This window comes from Tympanuchus pallidicinctus, unplaced genomic scaffold (genome assembly GCF_026119805.1).
Source record: "Tympanuchus pallidicinctus isolate F22 unplaced genomic scaffold, pur_lepc_1.0 scaffold26, whole genome shotgun sequence".
NCBI lineage: Eukaryota > Metazoa > Chordata > Aves > Galliformes > Phasianidae > Tympanuchus > Tympanuchus pallidicinctus.
In genome coordinates, this window is record NW_026294743.1 from 488005 (window position 1) to 510571 (window position 22567).

Consider the following 22567-nt stretch of genomic DNA (forward strand, 5'->3'; position numbering starts at 1 on the left):
TGCACTGTCAAAACACATACAAATTCTGCACTCACATCAACAGGTTTGTACTGTCAGCCCACACAGGACAGCCAACAGCACTCTGCCACTGCCCATTCCTGGAGTGAACCTACGCTTTCTCCGTGCAATCTGCCCCATACAGGTTTTTCATATTTTTGGTTTTGGTGCACTCATCTTCCTTTAAGTCTAGCAAAAGACATTATTGCTAGATATTAACAGGTAGGGTTTACATTATCTTGTTTTGTCTTGTTCACAGGACATTATCAGGTAGGCTTTACACCTTCTGGAGTTTCTATAGTGTGAGCTTCCTCAAGGTAATTTTTTTTTTTCCAGAGGTGCCTAGAATAAAAGGCTGAAGAAGAGTGAGGATCTGATAGACACTTTTTTTCCTCCCTAGGAATGATAGGAGAGGAGAGAATTCAAATTTTCAGACCTCTTAAACTGCTTTTGCTCATCTCAAAGAAGCTCTGGAAGCTCCTGAAAATAAAACTCAAAAAAAACAGAGCCAGTTCCCTTAATAGCTTAGATAACAATTTCCCCAATGAACAGCCAGCTGAGGGACATAGTATCCCACAGCTACAGACCCTTGAAAAGATACTACACAGTAAACGCCTAAATCACGTTTAATATACTGGGACTCCTCACCTGAAACAGCTACCCTAGAAAGCAAGAAGATAGGTAGCAAAAAATGCAAATGAAGATGCTAAGTGATAAAGAAATAGTAATACAGTCAGAATGCTCTACTATGCATAAGTTTAGGAATATCTAGACTGTAACACTCCTATCTGCAACATTCGGTAAGGGTGGATGAGTACAGTCCCAACCAAATAACACAAGTTTGTTTGTTGTTTTGTGGTTTGTTTGTTTTTTTTACTGATGTCTTTCACCGCCTTTTTGATTCTGAACACACTCACTTTCTCAAAGAGCTATCACTGTGCAGTTCATTCAGAAAGAGATGAACACAGATGTGGAAGCAGTATAAGTGCTGCTTTGCATTAAAGGTCCGAGCTCCAATATTCCAAATTCATACACAAACAAAAGTGCTGCATCAGACAACATTAGCACTGACTACGACACCATCAAATACTTTAAGCAATTCCTTAAGAAAGGGGAGAGGACAGGTGGAGGGCGATTGAGAGTCCCCAAACATGTTTCCACTGTAAAAGCAAATATGGAACCTGTTTAAACAATAATTCAGAGAATGCTGGGTCCAATCTCTTGAACTGCTTTGCCCTGACTGTAGCAGATCTGAGTCCAAAGGAATTTCTGTCTACTATCAAGTTATTTCAGGTTTAAATTTGATTTGGAATTTGCTTATGTCTGGAGGGGGTTTGTTTACTTGAGTGGGTATTGTTCAGTTTTGTGCATGTTTTTGGGGGGAGTTTACTTCCCATTCTAGACCTTTTTATTTAATATAAAATACTCAAGGTAAATAAAAATATTAACTACAAATAGAATATATAGTTATGAAATTATCACTGACATATGAAGTAAGCTGTTGTCTCTAAACATGGTTGCACAGTAGGCCTAATTTCTGTACTCTTTCAGAATTATTTTGATGTGACTCTACAGGAAATAACAATGAAAATCCGGATAGTAAGGAAATGCTTTCACTGATCTGGTATCATAGTCAAGAAATAGCTACACTGACATCCTTGCCAACTAGGTTCATGTGCCAACTGCTACTGGGGTTATTTGAAAGCAACAGCACAAAGAAGCAGAACTAGTAAGGAGTGCAAAGCCATGAATCCTTCTTCTTCATTTCAAAAATACTTGGAAGTACAGTGTGAAGGAGCAAAGGAAAATGAACTTGAAAAATACTACTGTTTGTATGGACTTAGAGCAACGTAGCATCTTCATAGATTTAGTTCTCTTCAATAAGTTTGACTTGATAACCATGCACAAAAATCCTCAGCCGTTATTTAAATTGTAGTGACACTTCTGCAATCAACAGTGAAAACCACCAAATTCGCTTGAGAGCTTCAGATTCCTTTCCCATCCTAACTTTAAGTAGCTCTGCTAGTGGAGAAAATCAGGATAGATATACTCCCTTTCTGAACACATTTACAAGAATGTATGTGTTTAAATACGTAAAAACCCTTTCACAATATCCTCAAAAGGCTGCACGAGATACAGCACTAATTTTACACCAGAACTCATAAATAAATAAGCTCATAAATGGCCTGCTTTGAGAAACCGAGCAAGTCCACATGCATTTGTTCTTGACATCCACCAATCACCATGTATGACAGAGAAAGGAGAAGAAATGCAATGACAGCTCAGCTAGCCTGTACCTCCCATCTCAATTTAAAGCTTTCCTCCAGCCCCTTGCAGGATCAAAAAGATGCTATTTCAGATCTGAGTTCTTATTAACGAAGACATGTATATACTTCTTTTGATCTCTCTGGATTTTATCTTTCAGTTCCTGTCCTCCTACACATCCCATTTCTGCATGGTAAAGCCACACCAATTCCACTGCAGAAGACTTTTGCACTCCTACAGACCAGAAGCTAGACAGGCATTTCATAAAGGTTAAGTTATTCAAGCAGAGCAGATCTTACAACTGCTGACACAAATACAGTACTCCAAATCTGATTTACTGAAACCGTAGACAACCAACAAAAAGCAGCTCCAACCTCTACACAGAGAAAGAATAAATGCTCTGGGACAAAACCTAGCAAGCACTCCTCTAAAATAATGCTGTTACAGCACAATATATTAGTAAAGTAGCACAGAAAAGAAAATACTTTAAACAATTGAAACACATGCAAAGTATTCCAACCAAATTTGTCTCAGTATTTAAAGATCAAAGATAAAATTATTTCAGACAGGATGCTCCTTTTCCTAGCAATATGCTTGCGACTGCAAAGAAGTGTCTGTTTCAATTAAGATTTTGGCACCGGCTTCTGAACATCACAAGTTCGTTAATTTTATGCAAAGCAAAATAAAATTATATTCTCAATGGACTTCAGCAAATTGAAAGAAAATATTTCCAGCAGCTAACTTGAAAAAGGAGATCATTAAAGTACTTTGATCAATCTTATCTGTAGTTACCACTTAAACTTCAAGTCACGACACATTCATTCAAAACAAAACAGCAGATTGTAATGTGGGCTGATATCTGAAGGCATTTCATGAGCATTCTTGTGTTATAGCCTAAATTTTACACAGTCACCAGAGAGGTTACCTTTGAACCACTTACATAATGGTTTCCATTTCTTTGTTCCATGTCTAAATTAGCATGTGGCATTAGAAAGTTAAATACAATTTATTTCTCTTCTTTTGACTACTTAGCTCAAGGAAGATGCAATACAAAACCAGAAACTTGTTTTTTTCCTCTTTTCCTGAAGGTAGGGCATAAAAGAGATGAAACCATCCTAATCAAACAGCTTTCAAATCAACTCTCCCAAATCCCACGTTATAGATGCAACAACAGCACCCATCTTCTTTCTGCTGCATTAGTACTATGATTTTCTTTTGTTTCTAACAAGTAGCACTGATGATTCAATATCATGTTCAATGAAAGATTTGCTTTGACACTTGTCACTACACCTTAGGCTAGAAAATAAGAGCGGTTCTTAATCAGAACAGACAAAACTATTGTACTGTGTGATGAAAATTACATTTTCTAACTGGCTCTGTGTAAACCATTTTAACCTAGTGCCAAATCCTTGATAAGTGCTGCTAGGAAACGTCACTGGACACCTCTGCGCATGCAGACAGTTAATTATGACTTTAGTGGAGAACAGTTCATGAGGTTATGTACACTTACAATGCAATTAACTTCTGTTTATCATTTCTTACATATTTACTACGTTAGTGTAAGTACGGAACACTAATACTTCATTTTAAAATCTCCGCTCAGAGGAGTCCAAGTCTATAAGGATTTGTACGCTTTTTCTCTTCAATAAGAAAAAGGGAAAAAAAAAAAAATCACAACCAGTTTACAAGCAAGCTTTGTCTCTGCTGCTTGCTTTTTATGATTCCATATATAAAAATCAGCTAGATCTGCGCCTACTATAGCCACCTGCTTTAAGTTCAACACCAAAATAAGATCTATAATTGGATATACAAAAACAGAAGCTCTGAAATTACAGCACAACAGGCCTAAAATTTGTAGCAGGGATAGCAGAATTCTGCAGCAGCGTTTATATATGGCTGTCAGTAGTCGTACACCCACAGAATCTACTATAAGCAGAAGAAAGAAAAAAGTTAAGAAAATCCCACGTACACAGCCTCTTACTTTTAGCAGATGTAATTCTCTCTGCCCTTGCAGGAGCTTTTCCAGATTCCTTCCTCTGCTCTAAAAGGAATAATCCAGGAATACTCAATGATGGACAGTGTGGGCCCTATGCTGTACTGAAGAAATGCACAGAATACCATCAGCTTCTCCACAGCCTATTTAGTAAACTAGAAAAGGGAGAGAGAAGAACCTTCATTTTTTCATACCTTCCTTAAACAACAGATTAAAAAGCCCATATATAAAATGAAAATAAAACTTCAGTTGATTTTTTTTTTTTAATAGGACTGCGGTTTATTAACATCTCGTATTTCTGTGACATTTAAACTCCACCTGTAAGGTATAGATAGAACATTCCTATATCTTCTTCATGCAGAGTCTTGAACCGCAGCTTTACTTACACCTTAATACCTTCGCCTTGCCTTTTTTTTTTTTTTTTTTCCCCAATCTCCCTCTGCAGTATTAACTCCAACAAAGCTCCGCATACAAAAAGACTGACAGAAGTGCAAGGACAGAGTCTCAAGACTTTAGCCACTGAACCACCTGGATTCAATCAATTTCAGACTCTACAAAAGTAATAATTAGAGTGACAATGCCCACAGATGCTAAAGTACATGGGAGTTTTAAACCTACTGGGACACTAAAATCCATCTCCTGTCCAGGCACGATAAACTGCATTTAACACTGTGGATACGTAAAAAGCTCAGTCATGTTCTAGCTCTTCTCCAGAGCTGTCCCAGGTTACCTGGAGAGTCTATGGCCTGAAAAGCCAACTCAAAAACCCTCCATCATATAAGAGGAACGCGGTACAAGATCTCAGAACTGACTCTCCTTCATTCTCAGCACTAATTCTGAACACTGGCTTGAGACAACAACATCTTGAAAATATCACCATGACCACAAAGACCTCTGATACAACTCAAAAGAGAGAAACTCAGGTTCATCTGAACTTAACATCCTGCAAAGGACATCGTGTACAGTTTTGTTCTGCCTTGCTCTTTGAGATAATGGTGTGAGATTTCCTCATTTGCTTTTCACCTTAGAAACTTCAGAAAGTCAGAAATCTTCATTTGTTCAGCTGAAAATACTAACAACAGATCGTGCCATGAACTCTCACTCTTCATTTGCAGAGGTAGGTCAGAAAGACATCAGCTGCAGAGCTGCTTGCTTTTGAGCAGCTCTGTCTGCAGATTAGGGACCCCACAGGAGTCTTCCGCATACCTCTAAGAGTATAAACTCCTTCTTCAATGCTGTCTACTCTCAGGAAGCAGATAAATCAGCCAGAGATGTTGATATGATGAGGTAGAACTAGAAACATCATCGATGATCTTCTTTCTATCTGTCCAGCTATAGAAGCTGGGAGTAAGGAGCTGCTGCTCATACCATTTCCATGAATACCAAAATAACTATGATCCACTGAAAATATATACCACTCCATGTTCTTGTTGCTTCTCTTGAAGACCGGAGAGAAACATCCTGTAGTTACATGACTAATTTACAGTAAGACAAGGAGCACAGGAGACCAAGGAAGACTCATTAAACTGATCCCACAACCTTTGTATTAGACAGAATGGTAACTGGTGGTTAGTGGAGCTTACAGAGAATATTTTTAAGCTATAGTAATCATCTGGACAATATATTTGTTCCAACATCTTACCAGTAGCAATCCAACCCTAAAGATTGACTTTTTTCTTCTACACAAATCAAGGTACTCCCACAGCTAGACATACCAAAAGCCACAAATTTGCTTAGAGAACTATCACATGCTAATTTTGTTCCTTCTCACACTTTGAACCTCATTTTTCCTATTCTTTGTGCCAGATGGACCAATCAGCATTTTTCATTATGTGTACAGCTCACTTAGGAGGGCAAATTTGCCACAGGCACAATTTCTGCTACACAGAAAATCATAGAATGGCTTGGATGGAGGAGACCCCAAGGATCACCAAGTTCCAACCTCCAGATCTGGTACCAGACCAGGCTGCCTAGGGCACCATCCAAACTGGTCTCAAACACCTCCAGGGATCGAGTATCCACAGCCTCTCTGAGCAGTCTGTTCCAGCACCTCACCACTCTCCTCTATGTAAAAGTCTTCCCCATGACATCTAATCTAAACCTTTTCCCCTTGCGCTTAAAACCATTCCCCCCTGTTGCTGCCTACTCTAGCAAAAAGGTGATTCCCTTCCTTTTTATAATCCCTTTTTTAATACCAGAAGGCTGCAACAAGTTCTCCTTGCAGCCTTCTCTTCTTCTGGCTGAAGAAGCCCAACTCCCTCAACATCCCCCAATAGAGAAGGTGTGCTCCAGTCATCTATCATTGCCACGGCCCTCCTCTGGACCCTTCACAGCTCCACAGATTCCCTGGAGGAATCAGGAGGATCCCTGACCTACATGCAGTATTCAAACTGGGCCCTCAAGAGGGCAGAGTAGAGAAGAACAATCACGTCCCTGTCCCTGCTGCACGCTCTCCTGATAGCACCCAGGATACCATTAGCCTTCCAAGCTGCAAGAGCACACTACTGGCTCACATTCAGTTTTTCACCCACCAGGAGCCCCAGGTCCTTCTCCACAGAACTGCTCTCAAGGAGTTTTTCTACTAGTCTGTATACAATCTGGGATTACTTCAAGCCAAGTGCAAAACCTTGCACTTAACTACATTGATCTTCGGCTCACCTTTATGCCCTTCCTTCCTACAACCAAACTTGCAAAATAATCCTGTCTCATTCCCTACGAGCTTATCAAATCCAGTATTTGTGCTCCCCAGACACCCATTAGCACTCCTGCTCTCCACCTTTGTTCTTGCTGTGCCTGTGTCTTAGTGCATCAGATGATCGAGTCCAGGATTCTGTCCATGAGAGTAATATTATTAGGCTATGTTACTTAGAACAAGCAAGCCTGCCACCATCTACAATCCATTCCTTTAATAATTCACCAGCATCAGAAAGCATCATAATAGGGATGCATGAGAATGCATCCCCATCTAATTCCTAAGTATCTACTCACTGACTTGTTGTACATCACGTACTTCAAACCTGCTCAAGTTCTCTACTTGCCCAAGCACCTTTTAAAAATGTTTCACAAGTTCACTGCCTGCTGTGTAAATAAACAAGACTCTATATCATGCCAAGATGCTGGTCTCTATCTTGTTACAGTGCCCTACATTTTACTGGTTCTTTGGCTTCTGCTTCACATACTCAAAAAAATAAAATAGTAATCAGAAATATCTCAACTAATTCCAAGATACTCCTTCTTGGTTGTAATTGCTAGGTCTAATTTGCTATTTTTCTGTATGTTTGATAACATGTGTACTTAAATGATTACTTCCTTTCCATGTATTCTTTAAGTTCATCTTCCTCCTTCCCTTCACCCCCACTCAATCAAGTTCTTTACCATTAGCACACAGCATTTGACTTCAGAAATGAGCTTAGCATCATTTGTGCTCCACTTTTAAAATGTTATCCCCTAACTGTGTTACTAATGGCAATTCTTTTGGATCCGTCTCTCAACTCTTTTTCTTCCTAAGAGGCACAGATAGAAACCTTTGCTTATTGGCCTTTTATCAACTTGCTGTTCAAAAAAATAACCTTTTCCACAACCTTGTAACAAGTTTTTTTTTTTTTTTTTTTTTTTTTTTTTTTTTACAGTCTCTGCTGAATCTTGGCTGAATCTTTTCTTCTATTGCGGAAAAGGGGTGGAAAATGCTGCCTGTTTTTTTTTTTTTGCCCACACTGCACGCAGGTTTCCTTCACATCTCTCTCACTCAGCTTCTTTAATAAAGTGAAGCACAGAGCACTGAAGTGATGAACTCATTACATCCGAAGGAATAGCAAGATTAAGAACAGCAAGTACTTGATCTACTCAGATACTTGCCCCAGCTGTTCTGAAAGGATTATTACTAAGTTGCTATGGGAGAAACATGACAGCAACTTTGGTCATTGGTTCTATTTCAAGCAGCATAAAGAAGACGAACAAGTAATCGTTTACTTGCACTGTAACTAGAAGCTTCTCCAATCATAAAATTTAAATTAGTTAGAAGTAATGCTGCATAAAAATTAAAAAAAAAAAAAAAAAAAAAGAAAATCAACCTGATCCTATGAGTGCACACATGACCATAACACCAGGAGTCCTGTCAAAACGTTGTGTTCTTTCAGACTTAAAATTTAAGGAAGACTAACCAGATGCAGCTCTTCACCAGAGCAATGGAAAAGAATGCTGAAGCATCTCATGGAGAAGTGAGCCACAAGTAGCAGAGATTACTAGGTCAGCATTTATCAAGAACTAGAAAACAAAAACAAGAAAACCAATGCATTTAGAAAGGAGAGGGAGCTATTCCTGCAAAACATCACAGCTTTCAGCGCCCATTGGGAAACAACCAAAACGTCACTTCCCATAACCTGCATCACTCAAAGACAGATGCCAAACACCTTCTGTGTCCCACTACTTCAGTCCACCAGGTAGTCTAGAGCGCTGTGTCCCCAGCTGACCTCATTGTGTCACTTGGTTGTTTTTCATTTTGTTTTACTTAAAACAAACCAACTGTAATAAGGCACAGTTGGGAAGCTCACACTTAATCTGCTACATGAAATTTGAGATTGTAACAAAACTTACAATGCATCAGAGCTGTCATGCATAACAAACACTGTTTAAAAAGAACATTGTTATTTACAAGGAAAATAGTACTGAAAATAAACTCCTACACATGTTTAATGTATTTCTTTTTTTTTTTCTAGGTAGCAAAACATTTAGGAACAACTATGAAACCCAAAACAAGAGACACTTCATGCACTGTAATGACTGACTATGCAAAACTGTTCTACAATACTATCAGTTCAAAAGCTCAACTGACTGTATATCATAAGACATAACAAAAACTTCTATTCAAAACGCAACTTAAATTTCCATCTAATAAAGGCCATATGAATTCCCTGTGATTCCTATGAAGTTAAAAATATTATATAATTTGTTCCTCCGTGACCTCTTCTTTTATTTCTTATTTCCCGATATATGCAATATTACTGAATTTCAGACAATCAGATTCAGTGAATGCATCACCCTACACACCCATAATTAAAAAAATTGAGTACCGTATTTTAATACGTTCAAATCTGAAATCAAGTTGAAGTTGCTCTTCAACTAAACTATTTTGTCTCTTAAAGTTCATCAGAAGACATCTGTGAAGCCCAATCTAGGCTGTATTTTCTTCACCTTTCGAAACAGTAATCACGTGCCTACAGGTTGGCCCAGAAACTACAGATTGTTCTTGTACTTTGAGGCAGATATGGAAAGGCACAGGATACCACACGGCTTTGAACAGAAGAAACAAAACCAGATTGTGAGCCTCGATCTCCACTTGCCCCACACACAGACACTTCCCTGTACTTCAGTACACAGCAAAACTATGAAGTACGCAGTCCTTGGATTTGGGATTAGAAGTACCTTCAATGGGCATCAGACTGCACAGAAGGTACAGTTTCCCATACACATTGGGAATGATAAGGAAACCAACACAACTAATAATGACAAGGAAACACAACACAACTTCAGAATCTTCCTACATTAACAGAAATACCAGGATAAACATTTACACCAGCACTTCTATCGCATATTAATGCTTTCTTGAATGAGAAAAATCGTACTTGGACATCCTGTTTAGTCTGCAAAAAAAAAAAAAACATCCTTTTGATAGTAACACCTGGTAAGAACAGCTAACTTCACTGCTGCTCAACCTCATAGCTTGTGAAAAAATGTAATATACTGGGTAGCAAGTTCCAAACTTATGTTCTATGGTAAGTAACAGGGAGAAGCAAACAACTAATGCCACCAGAGAAAACGTCAGGTATTGAATCACCATCCCAGAACGTTTAAAAACCATTTGGATTGGTGCTCAGGGACGAGATGTAGCAGAGGGTTGGTAGAGTCAGGGTACTATGGTTAGGTAGTGGTCAGACTTGATAATCTTCAAGATCTCTTCCAACCTGAGGAATTGTATGACTCTATAATAACAACTCTAAACTTAGCTAGATCATATTTAAAAGCTAAAAGGTGTATTTAGGTCTATGTGTCAGTGGCCTCGACCTTGTAAGCCCATCATTTATTAATCTAGGCAACAAAATGCACTTTACTAAATGGATTTCCCCTTAATTACCTCTTAAGAAGAAGAAAAGCAGCACCTGTCAATAGTGACACTAGAAAGAGGGAGAAGCAAGTTATTCTAGTCAAAGAGTCAGACATACCAGCTTAATTTCAACTGACATTTACAGCTACTTCATTAGAAGTCTTCAAAGGAATAAGCAAAGTGAACATTGTTCCTCCTCCCATTATATAAGCAAGCAGATAAATGCTGCTTTTGTCACGTACTCACATTCACACACTCTCCCACAAACACATACAAGCACACATAATATACAAGAAAAACATAACGAATCAGCAGGATAAACTTAATAGCCATTCAATTTGGCACAGTGTTGAAGACCATCAATGAGTTGCTAGTGTGATAAAAATAACTGAGCTTTTCCAGAAAGAAAGGTTTAGGCAGCATAGCCCACAATCCTCAGGAAACCTGGACAAGTTCTATCAATATGAAGATTTGCTAATACTTGCACCTTCTTTTGGCAATACCAAGGTAAGGATGAAGGCAATTACTCTTCTCAGTAAACTAGGCTGAAAGCATGTTCCATATATAACACACCACCTGTCAAAAAGGCTTCTTACAGATGCAATATTCAAATTCCACACTAAATACTACAAACACAGCTGAAAGGAGATGAGTCCCAGTGATGAGCAAAATGCTGGCTTATATCCAGCTCTTCTTGTAGCCCAGAAGACCTGCTCTGTCCTGGGCTGTGTCAGAAGTGATACCGATCTGTAGGGAGAGGAAGGGGATTGTCCCCTTCTAGTCTGCCATTGTGAAGCCCCATTTGGAGTACCATGTCCAGATCTGCAGCCCCCAACACAAGACAGACATGGAGGTAGTGGAGCAGGTCCAGATGAAGGCCACAGAAGTGATCAAAAGCCTGGAACACCTTAAGAATAAAGGCTGAAGGAGCTGGGCTAGTTGAGCTTGGAGAAGAGAAAGCTCTAGGAACATATTACTGCAGCCTTCCAGTACTTAAAGGGTGCCTATAAACAAGAGGGAGAGAGACATTTTACAAGGCAGATTGTGACATTACGAGGGGAATGGCTTTAATATAAAAGAGGGGAGATTCAAGTTACACGTTAGGCAGAAATTACTAAACAAAAGGTGAGGATGCATTGGAACAATCTGCCTGGAGAAGCCATGGATGCCCCCTCTCTGAAAGCGTTCAAGGCCAGTTTGACAGGGCCCTGGACAGCCTGATATATCAGGTGGCAACTCTGCCCAGAAGGAGGGAGGAGAGCTCAGTTACCCATGAAATCAGCCTTCCTATGATTGTATGATTTTCGGACTTGGACTTTTTTTTTTTAAATACAAGTCTAAAGTCAGTTTTTGGGTTAAGGATTGATGCTTTTTTTCACCCTTTGTTTTGTTTGCTTTGTGAGCTGCAAGCACAGCTTTTGATTAGTAGCAAATATTGAGGGTGTATTAGAAAATTAATTGCTTAACTTGTAAGATATCTTTACACCATAAAAGGCGTCCTCAGTTAATTTAATTTGCAAAACCGCCAAGTGCAGCAAGACCTATCACAAAGTTAATTTTCAAAAAATCAAATCAATAATGAACTATGGATAAAAATACGCATCCATCAGTATGAAGTTAACCTACTTGACATTTATATTCCTTAAACTGATAGCTGGCACGTGTCTTTCCTATGAATATTGGCAAGTCAGAGGGAAAACATAAGATTTCATTGTCAATACTGCAGCAGATTATTTTGACTGGCAAATCAAGCTCTAGACAGGAGCTTTGCTTGTGATACTGTTTTCTTTGACACGCCACATTTTTCTACCTCAGTGTCCTCACAGAAACACTCCTTTTCCTCATGACGTTTTGGGAAACTGAAAAGATTCATCAGCATCTTATGGCTGAAGAAGTGTCAAAGGTAAAAGGCATTCAGTATCTCCAATTCATCTTAGTGCTCTGCAGAATCAAATTTTAAAATATAGCTCAAACACCAAATACAGAGTGATCTAACGTAGTTTGAGTGTAAGATTTACCTTAAAACTGAAAAGGGAAGAATTACATATACTTAATTGTATTTGTCAGATCATTACTTTATGCCAACTGATTTACAGAATAGTAATCACAGTAAGATCTCCACATTTTAAAACAATACTCAAGTTGAGTCAGAGCAAATAATGAGGAATACCAGAATCAAATTCCAAAGGATTTGGATAATTTAGGTAATGAGGCCAGCAGATGGCAAATGTAGTTCAATGTAGAAAAATGTAAAATAATTGGTCTGGGAATATGTACTAAATAGAACAATCATATGGCATGATTAAGAAACAGTATTATTTGTGGAGGGGAAGTTAAGCTATTCCAATTTGCATTAAAAAAATATCAAAGCCATTAAGAAAAATGTTATGACAACATATTAAGAAATAAATGACATAATAAATGATAAAAGGTACTTATTAGATTCCACAACATACAACGTACGTGAATTTCATACTCAAGGGATCCCAGCAGGAACCAGTTTAATTAGGTAACAAGACCAACTAGTGTGAAAATGCAAGAAGTAGAAGCACTCAACACCTTGCAGAATGTGTTTGGCATTACATAGTATCAAACGTAAAGTCAAAAAAGTTCTTTGAAGATCAAGTACAGCAGGATAAAACTACAGCCTTTTGAAGTTTAAAAAAAGAAAAAACAAAAACCCTAGATAAAGTGAAAAAGCCTACCCTACCCAATTAATAGTCAATATCTCAAGAGGAGACTTCTCAGTCACATCATCTGTTGGGTCTCCTGTGTGAGGCCGAAAAGCAAGACCCTCATCTGAATTAGGCACACCAACGACTCAGGATTTTGAACTCTTCAGACAACAACGCTAATAGCATCACCATCAGCTCTTCTAGGGTGAGCTTCTAATTCCATTCCAAAGCAAAGATCCCCTCCCTAATGCAAATTACTTCTCCAAAAGTGGAAATTGATTTTTTGTTTAAACAGGGCAAATTCACAACCAGCTGCATTAGTGATATACATCATAGATCATGACAAGACACAAAAATTAAACCTCTGTTCCAAGCACTACATGGTCAAAAAATGTAATACAACAAATGGAAACCGCAACTAAGATAAGGATAATCAAATCAGGTAAGCAGCTGTGTGAAAGCACTGCAGGGTTGTCAGTTTGGGCACAAAACATTAAAAGCTAATGGAGTACAAAGATGAAGATGAAAGAATCAAGCTGGAAGAAGAATTGGTGGAACACTGATAGTTAACGACACCTCTGGAGCATCTTATCACATATGGCCACTGACATACTTAGGACCACTTGCACTTCTCATTTTTTACCAGGAAAGATGACATGGAGATGTGAGAACAGTTTTTTTTGTTTTTTTGGTTTTTTTTTTTTTGTTGTTGTTTTGTTTTTCAGAGCAACTGACTATTTTTACAAAAGTATTTTTCTAGTAGTCAAAAGAAAAATCCAGAATTGAAGTCAACCCTATTTGTGGCACTGGATACATTCATAGGTCTACACAATTTAGAAGATGCCAAGTAGAATCCTAACTTACAAGTTACAACAAAACAGATACACATAAAGCAACTGCACATGGCAACAAATAAATACCATCAGAAAACAGTAAAGCATAGCTCACCAATGGTTCTGATGGATTCTTCAGCAATGGAAAAATTCAGTAAAGCACAACCACTCAGTTAAGCAAGGTGTCGATCCAAGAGATCCTATGAGGGAGAGACAAGGTTATTTTAACTGCTTATTCTATCCACAACACATATGAGCATACACAGGATTACTAGGTTACTTTCTTTTTTAAGTGTGTTTATTTAAAAGATAACGGCAAAAGGGCTGTAAAAAAATAAACAGATGAGAGATTAAGCCACCGCTAAATATCAGAAAGCAAATTCCTAATCCTAGGCTATCTTCTAGCCTTATAATAAAACAGGGAAGTTCTTCCTTTACACCATTAATTCTTTTTCATCTTAACCTGCTTAGCTTATTTTGTACTAGAGCTATCATATGGAAGTGCTTTGAGTGCTTTTCTCTGATTGTACTGGCAGAGAAATATAAACCATTACCCATCATTACCTTTATTTCAAACCTGTCACTTTTTCCTCTTTGTAGCCAGCAAGCTGCAAGAAGAGGAAAAAAATGCAGTCTGAGAATAAAACCTCCCTTACAAAAATGAGCTGAAAAGAGTGGAACAAAGGAGAGAGAGTTAAAGGAAGAGATCACAGTCTTGATAAACCTGCTCGTCTGCACGAAATACATTCTACTCTCCTTCCATCCAAAAAACCACTGAAAAGCAACATACACTGGAGAGCTGGCTTCTGCCCATGGTTCTTTCTCCTGCCAGGCCTTCAAGTTCAAATACCTTTATAAATCCACAAGTATTAAGCAAATAGAAGTAATATTGACATCACTGCCTGATGCACAGAAATTCGTATGTACATTGAGCTTAAGCACGAGAGAAGACACGCTTCCCTCAAAACAGTTTTTCCTCAAGGTACTTTTTAGTAAACCCTTCATGAGCCACACAGTGAGCCATGAGCAATTAATGTTAATTAAGTGCCCCCCCTCTAACTATAATGTTGCCAGTGACACACTAATGACCTCAGAAAGCACTTGGATTTGAAGTTTTTTCCCCCCAAGGTACATGCCAGGCTGCCTTACCTCTATAGAGCTGTGGCACACTCCAGCTGCTACTGCATATGTATGGAATGCCATTCCAATTTGCAGTAACACACACCATTCACGAAACACTGAAGTAAAGTAACCATTCTACAAGAGCACTGCAGATACAGCTAAAAAATATCAGTAGGATTTGACTTGCCTGCATGAAACCCCACACAAGCAACATGCGACTTATGGCACATAGCATAAGTTGATGATGTTACCTGCAGGCAGACTACCACAAACGCAGCCAAGTTAATGCAGCAGAAACACATCCCAGAAGTTTTTCTAAACTGTGTCCTGGGCTAGTAGCGAGTCTGTCTGTTGACTTAACAGTAATTAAAAGCTATACAGAAAGAGTCACTTCCCCAGTTTAACACCAACAGCCTAACATCAGATCTATGATGTTCCACCTCTCCCACTAAGTGCTTTATTAGGAGGCAACAGGAACACAAAACATTGATTATCCACGTACTCTGCAAGTATAACAGCAGAGGAAATGAAGTACATAGGCACAGCGCAGCTTTTACAGTAATTCCTAATTTCACAATTAGATCTCTAGAGACCAAACTGCAAACCATCATCTCACATTTTCAACTTAGGTTATTTGTATAAGATGAAGAAAATCTGACAAAGCCAGAAGGATAGAATGATATGTGCAAATATCCTTCGAAAGCAACCATATCTAAAAAATAATAAATAAGCAAGTTTAATTAACTCACAGAAAATGCTAACCTTGAGTAATGCCTAACAACTTTTGTCTCCAAAAGCAACCGAAAAAGGAAGGCAGAAACATCCAGGGTATGTCCTCAAGAACGAAATCAGAGCATCTGCTGTGGCATATTATTGGGAAGCTGAAAGAATTATCTTTTTCTTTTAGGTTGCATCATGTTTGCAAGACTTCCTTCCTAGCCTGCCTTTGAAATAATCTAGTTAAAACATAAGTCAGTTTGGACTTCCAATTTCAGGGCATTTAAGGACTGGTGAAGAAATTTCTATTGCTTTTCCTCGACGTAGCTAACGGCAGAGACAAGAGCGCTAGGATGCAGGGAGGCTCTGTGACTGCAATAATGCAAAGCTCAAAGAAAAGCCATTCCAAGAGCAAACCAGAAGCTTAAAGCAGAGAAGTTATGATGATAGCAGTAAACAATTATTGGAGCTAATAGACAGTATTTCACAGCTGCTTAAAAAAAAATACCACAACACTGGCTAGCTAAATACCAAATCTAGAATTAACAGTGACATCGTGCATTCCAGCCAGAATAAGATTCACAGTTGAATTGTATTTTACTGTTAATATCTTACTTTATGTTTATTTCAACACATGAACCCACTCACTGAATGTTATAGACCCAACACTGACTACAAAAGGCCCAGGTAAGTTTGCACAATAAAAAAATGAAACAGGAGTTTATTTCAGTGCTTGGATCCAAAAGAAATCACCAAGAGCCAGAGAAATCACTCCCATTCAGATGTACAGAGGAAAACACTTGGGGGTGGGAAGAGAAAGCAGAAAGGGGAGGGGTAAAAAGCACTCCTAAGAGCACAAAGTCTGCAAACTGCACAACAGTGACAACATTACAATTTGTTCATAATTATTACTTGATGCACCATGTGAAACTGTTCACATAGAGCTACATTAAAAAAAGCATCCTGCTACAGATTGATGCATTCCATTTCCATAGAAATAGGTCAAAGTTTAGGAAACATACGAAGCTATCATCTGCTGAATTACATATAGTCAGGATATATCAAGCCATCTTATTACTACCATTAGCTCATTTGAATGACAATCACACCCACAGTCCAGGGGATGATTTCCAGATATACCATCAGGGCTTCTGAGGATTCAGAATCTAAGGCAGCAGCCAACAAACACAGTAGAGGTGGAAGAATATTAGAAGAATATGAAGTCTACTTTCTCCACCAGCAATCTATCCAGCTAAAAAATAAGAACGACTTTGCATAAGATTTGAACCATCCCAGGCTTTGAGAAAAATCTATCATCTATTCATAAATGCTCCCCTTTAAAGAACAGTACATGAGGAATAGAAACCAACTCAAAACTTAAGAGGGCTCTAAAATAGATCTGCACTTTCATCATGCATGGCCATGAAACTGAAATATCTGATAAACACATACCTAATGTGCTGAGACTCGAGAAGAGCATGAGAGTAATCAGCACTTGAGAATATGCTTTCCAGAAGTGCTCCATTTCAAGGGGATCCAGTAAGTGGCACATCTGTATCTGCAACACACACTTGTGCTTTCCCCTGTCTTCAGATTGTGACACAGAATGCTGGACTTACAGGTAGCAGTCAGATTGACTGGGTTTTTTTTTCTGGTTCTTGGGTTCATGAAGAAACATTAATGTTATCACACTGCCCTACAAATGAAAGCCCACATATGGATGGGATGTAAATGACATGCATGATTGTATGACATGCATGACATGCATGAAGTACACTCTAAGTCTTCTCAACAAATTGTCTCATTTGAAGCCAAGGTTTAAGCAAAGTTCTTAGTACGACTACAGAGCAAAGTTATGCACCTATTCTTCTCTGCTACAACTGTGAGTTGTACAGCTTATTACAGGTTATTAGGTGAGAGGGGAAAGACAAACAAAAATAAAATGCACACAAAAACCCTACAACATACCACCAAATAGCATTAGCTTCTCTTCCTGCAGCCTCCAATCTTCAGGAGGCCTGCAAATGGTATGCAAACAAATGTTTCAGAGAATGGAAAAGAAAGCAATAAATATAATCCCTCTCATTGTTCATGTTGCTATGGTATCTGCACAACAAGCCACCCTGTTAAGCACTGTATAAATGAAGATAAAGATGAAGAAAGGTAGGAAAAATATCTATGCTACCACAAAAGACAATCACCCCTTCAGTAAGACATGAGAGGAAAGAATAAAGGATAATATCAGACAGTATGAAGAACAGTTATTTCAGCGCAATACAGCTGCTGCAATTCAGCTTACCTATTGGTAAGCACCAATGTTTTAGAAGGGTTATTAAAGAGGACAATTTGCAGCCTGGGGCCTGCACATCAGATAAATCATAGCACAAAAGAGAAGCATTAAAAGCTTAAATGAGGTGACAGTGATGGGGAACTGAAGGCAGGAAAAAAAATTAAAATATTTTCACAGATGTGACAGGTGAGAAAATAAGAACTCTGAAAACAAGAAATAAACATCTTACATGTAATGTGACAGGATAGATGGAGCTAGTTGATAGAGCCAAGGAAAGAAGCGATGCTGGTCAAACAGAGGAAGTCAAACCTCAAGTAACAGACTGATAAATCTTGGCTGACTGGAGAACCTAGCAACCACCCCAGAGAAAAACGCATGAATGTCACCAAACCAAGGACTATAGATGACCCACATGGCTTATCAATATTTCAACTGTGTTTTCTAAAAGACATTAATGAAGAATAAAAAGACAAGACAATCACTTGCTGGCTTCCCAGATAGATCGCTCTGAAAGTAATGCCTCCTATTTATTCTCATGGAAAGCATAACAGAGAGAAAGAGCACAATAAGATTATTTGTTAGAGCAAATACTCAGCTACAAAGCTATTTTCCAACAGTTACCACCATTCATTAGGCATTTTCATCAATAATAAGAGCCTGCATGCCATGCTTGGTAAAAGAAACAAACAAAAAACCACACAACAGTGCCAACAGAGGTGACCCACAGTTTCGCAGCTGCTATTGCTGCTCTGCTGCTGAAACACAACACCCATCACCTCATTGTGCTCACATGCGTTCTGTGTTCTCAACAAACACGCAGTGAGCGTTGATCAGTGTGAATGGGTGTAATATTCTCTTCATGGAGGAAGTCAGTGACACACCATGGCTTCACATGCATTTCAATGCCAGGCACCAATTTGGCAGACTGGCCTTCCGCTGCCATCTGTCACACGGCAATAAAGTGTAACGGAACATCGATGGGAAGGTTCAGCCTCTACTGTCATACCACATGTGCCAGCCTCTGATGTCACGGACCAATGTAATAAAATAGGAGGCACTACTTTCCAAGCAGCCCTCATACAGTCAACATCCTTATCTGGGCTTTATGCTATATTTCCTATGGATTGATTTCTCTAGTAAAAAGAGATAGGTTTGTGTTTACCCTACAAGACCTTGCTGTTACATTTACTACCATCAGTCATCACTTCTCTCATTTCTTCCAGAAAACTGCAGGGTTGAATGGAAATGGCAAAAATATCTTGATATCTTTTGATCCACATAAAAACAGACAACCAGTATGGCTTACACGTCTCCTCAACTTTTAAGATACTCACCCAAAGAGTTTCACAAGTCCACTCCTTTCCCACAGTTGAGAAACTGTGTTAAACCCTCCTAAATAAAAACAAAAACCCTGTCTTTTAAGTTCAAGTAAATGACAACTTCAAAGTTTTACCAAACCGCCAACAACTTCAGTCGTTCTGACAGTTTTCAATTCTTCTAAAACAGTGATGATACTCATCACATGGATGAACAAGAGACAAGACTAATGAAAATAACCTCAGAATATTCTGAAAAGGACACTGTAGTCAGCAATGCAGGAATGACAGGTTAAAAGCAGTCATGGAGGCTGGATGCTTTCACATCCCTAAAGCTAGATGGGACCTACAGCCTGAAGGGGCTTAAAGTTTCAGCCGATCTGAAACTAACATCACTACTGTCATTGATATTTAATTACTATACACTTACAGTGTTCTGGTTATTGATGTCTCAAAACCAGGTGAGTCTTACATTGGTCTCTAAGATAGTCAGGAGGAAGACACTGCCTCCTATAAACCATGACACTCATCCATTTTGAATCCATTTCCAAACATGCACAAAATCATCAGGTAATCAGAAAAAAGCCAGCTCTGAACTTAAGTTAAACTTAAGTCATGCTTAGTCAGTCTGACTGCTTTCTATGATCAAAGTAATAGCTAGATAGAAAAGGGGAGAAAGCTGGGTGGTAGTAGGGGTTCTGGAAGATGAAGAACAATTAGATACGCTGAAAGCAGGCTGGGCTGCTGGATTCAGAGACAACTGTTGAGAACAGAAAGCCACCAAGATGACACGGGCCTAGAGTATGATTTAGAAGGAGCAGTTACAAGAGCTACCCTGTTCTGTACTTCATTAAAGAGGATGCATAAGGTCTGCAAAACCTTGCCCTGATTTACCCTGAAAATTGCATGATAACAAAAAAAAAAAAAAAATGGGAGCAGAGACTGTCTTCCTCTCCAGCATTCTATGAAGTTGCCACTAAAAGGACTTGGCATATCTGAGCTGTCATTCTGCAGCATTTCAAAGCCACTCTCTTCATTCTGTGCTTGCTTCTAGCCCAGATTCTTAAGTTTGCACTCAAAGAAAAAGACCCAAGGCCCTTGATTTGTAGCTACTCTGCATACCTGCAGTAAAACTGTCAACATCTAGAACTGTCATGTAAACAGGTGCATATTTTAGTTCTTCCTGCTGTCAGCAAAATAAGTATTATTAAGACTAGAGCAGACAGCAGATTTTTAAAAAGCTTTAGTTACACCAGTGTTAAGTTGGAACAGATTTTTAGTCTACTGTTCTAAGGCAGTGAAACATAATAGCCTCTTAACTGACACATTGTTATCAGTCCTATTGCGACTTTCTTCAAGCTTGGCACTGCATTAGAGTCATATTTTTTAGTCACGGATCTAACCAAAGCAGAAGACTGAGCTACTGACAGCTCAGGAGCCACGTGGCTGCTCCCATACAGACTTGGGATTCTAAGAGAGGCATAAACTGTAGCATCTCTCAGCTCCAACTTGCCTCCTAGTAAACAACAAGTTCCTTTTTCTACAAGAAACAACGAAACAAAGATCAGCACTTGCCCTCATACGGATACAACAGACAGAATAACAAACTTCACCTATCTGGGCACATGGTCTGATTGAAAAGATTTGGCTGGTTTGCTGATATTACCCACTTCAATTCCAAAATGTTCTAGATAAACCAATCTTAAAATGTACTTAAAGTAGTGCCTCTGTTTAATTCACAGGGTCTGACAAAACCAATCCATTATACTCATAACAAAGTCTGAAGTAATGCTGAAATCTCTATTTCTCATTCTCATTCTGCACTTCATTCTCCAAAGCACCAAGCAATCGTTTGTGCAGGCGTTACACTGTGGCTTAGAATGGGAAACAGCAAGGACTATAAATACACTTCAGGTGTGCAGTGTACAAGGCTCTCCTGCAATACATGTAATGGGTATGCTCCCACTGCAGTCCCTGGACTGTACCATGCCTGGAGTGAATCCCTGCTTTCCTCTAACTTAGTGATTGGTGCCAAAAAGAGCAAAGAGCCCAGCATTCCAAATCTTACAGATCACACCCTGTGCATTTCAAAACCAGCAGTTTTGAACCACTGTAACTGTCACTGAATTTGGGACAGGCAGTGATTAAGAACTGTGTAAGATGTGTTTATATACACAGCTAGAGCATAGCTGAACACTGCATTAAAGCAGATCTCCTACAAAAAGTAGAGGAATTCCATTTTCTACTCTTTTCATAGCTACCCATGTGCCAGCTGCAGTGATGGTCAATGACCCAACACTTCTATTATAAACACTCTATCCAGTACCTGGTTTCACATTGATTACTGAAAAAAATAACACACCAGTGTTTTATCACACAAAACGTGAGCTTGAAACATTAATCTAAAAGTAAAAGGACTGAAGAATTTGAGTCTGACATCCCATCTACTAGACTATTTACTGAATGCTAAATTTAATAAGTGGTTCATAAATAAAAACAACCACCACAACCCAACTGTCTTCCCAACCCTTCACAAAGAAAGAAAACTCTACAAAAAAAGAAACCCAGCCAAGCCAGACAGCAGATTACTGGTCACATATCTCACCAGCATTCATTACTGACAGTACAAGATAAAGATGAACAAACAAACCAGCAACCCAGGAAAATAACACACCCTGATGCCAAAGGCAAATCCTCACTGTAATAAGAATGCTGCCAGTCTGGCCTTCATTCATACACTCTGCGTATACGAATAGGTCATGTATATCCTCAAGTCTGATCTGATAGTGAGCAAAACTGCTTCAGTGAAATTTATGATGTTCCACGCATGCTCATGAATGCATGGGACGTTAGAACACAGAGACACTGGAACCAAGTGCTATACCAGCATTTCTCAAAAGGAAAACTTGCACAGAGCAAAGGCAGCCCATCCTGAATGTGAGAGCACGAGTCTGAAAAGGAGACTTACGTATTTGAATAATTTTGAAGTCATCTGCTTTTCCTTCCCATACGTGCTTTTATTCTGTAAAAACTATCAACCACTAAAAATAGGTACGCAAGTGAACTAAGGATTGTCAAGCTAAGCTTGACCTAAAACAACTTCAGCACCTGTCTGGATTAAGTGTTGCTCAATAGTACATCTGCATTACCAGCAATGATACAAATCACACCCAAATAACATTTTTATAAAGAACAGCAAATGAAAGAAACCCAAATTTGTTTTCTGTTGTGTGCAAGAGAAATATTTTTTTCCTTTCCA

At 38.8% G+C, this 22567-nt stretch overlaps 1 long non-coding RNA gene across 9 annotated transcripts in view; it reads right to left on the reverse strand.

Moving 5' to 3' along the window:
* LOC128084331 (uncharacterized) overlaps nucleotides 1-22567 on the reverse strand; it is a 207798-nt gene that overhangs the window by 168031 nt on the left and 17200 nt on the right. For all 9 annotated transcript variants that reach the window (XR_008208466.1, XR_008208472.1, XR_008208468.1 and 6 more), the window contains exon 2: nucleotides 13979-14063. This is a non-coding gene — a long non-coding RNA (uncharacterized LOC128084331). The remainder of the gene's footprint in view (nucleotides 1-13978; nucleotides 14064-22567) is intronic.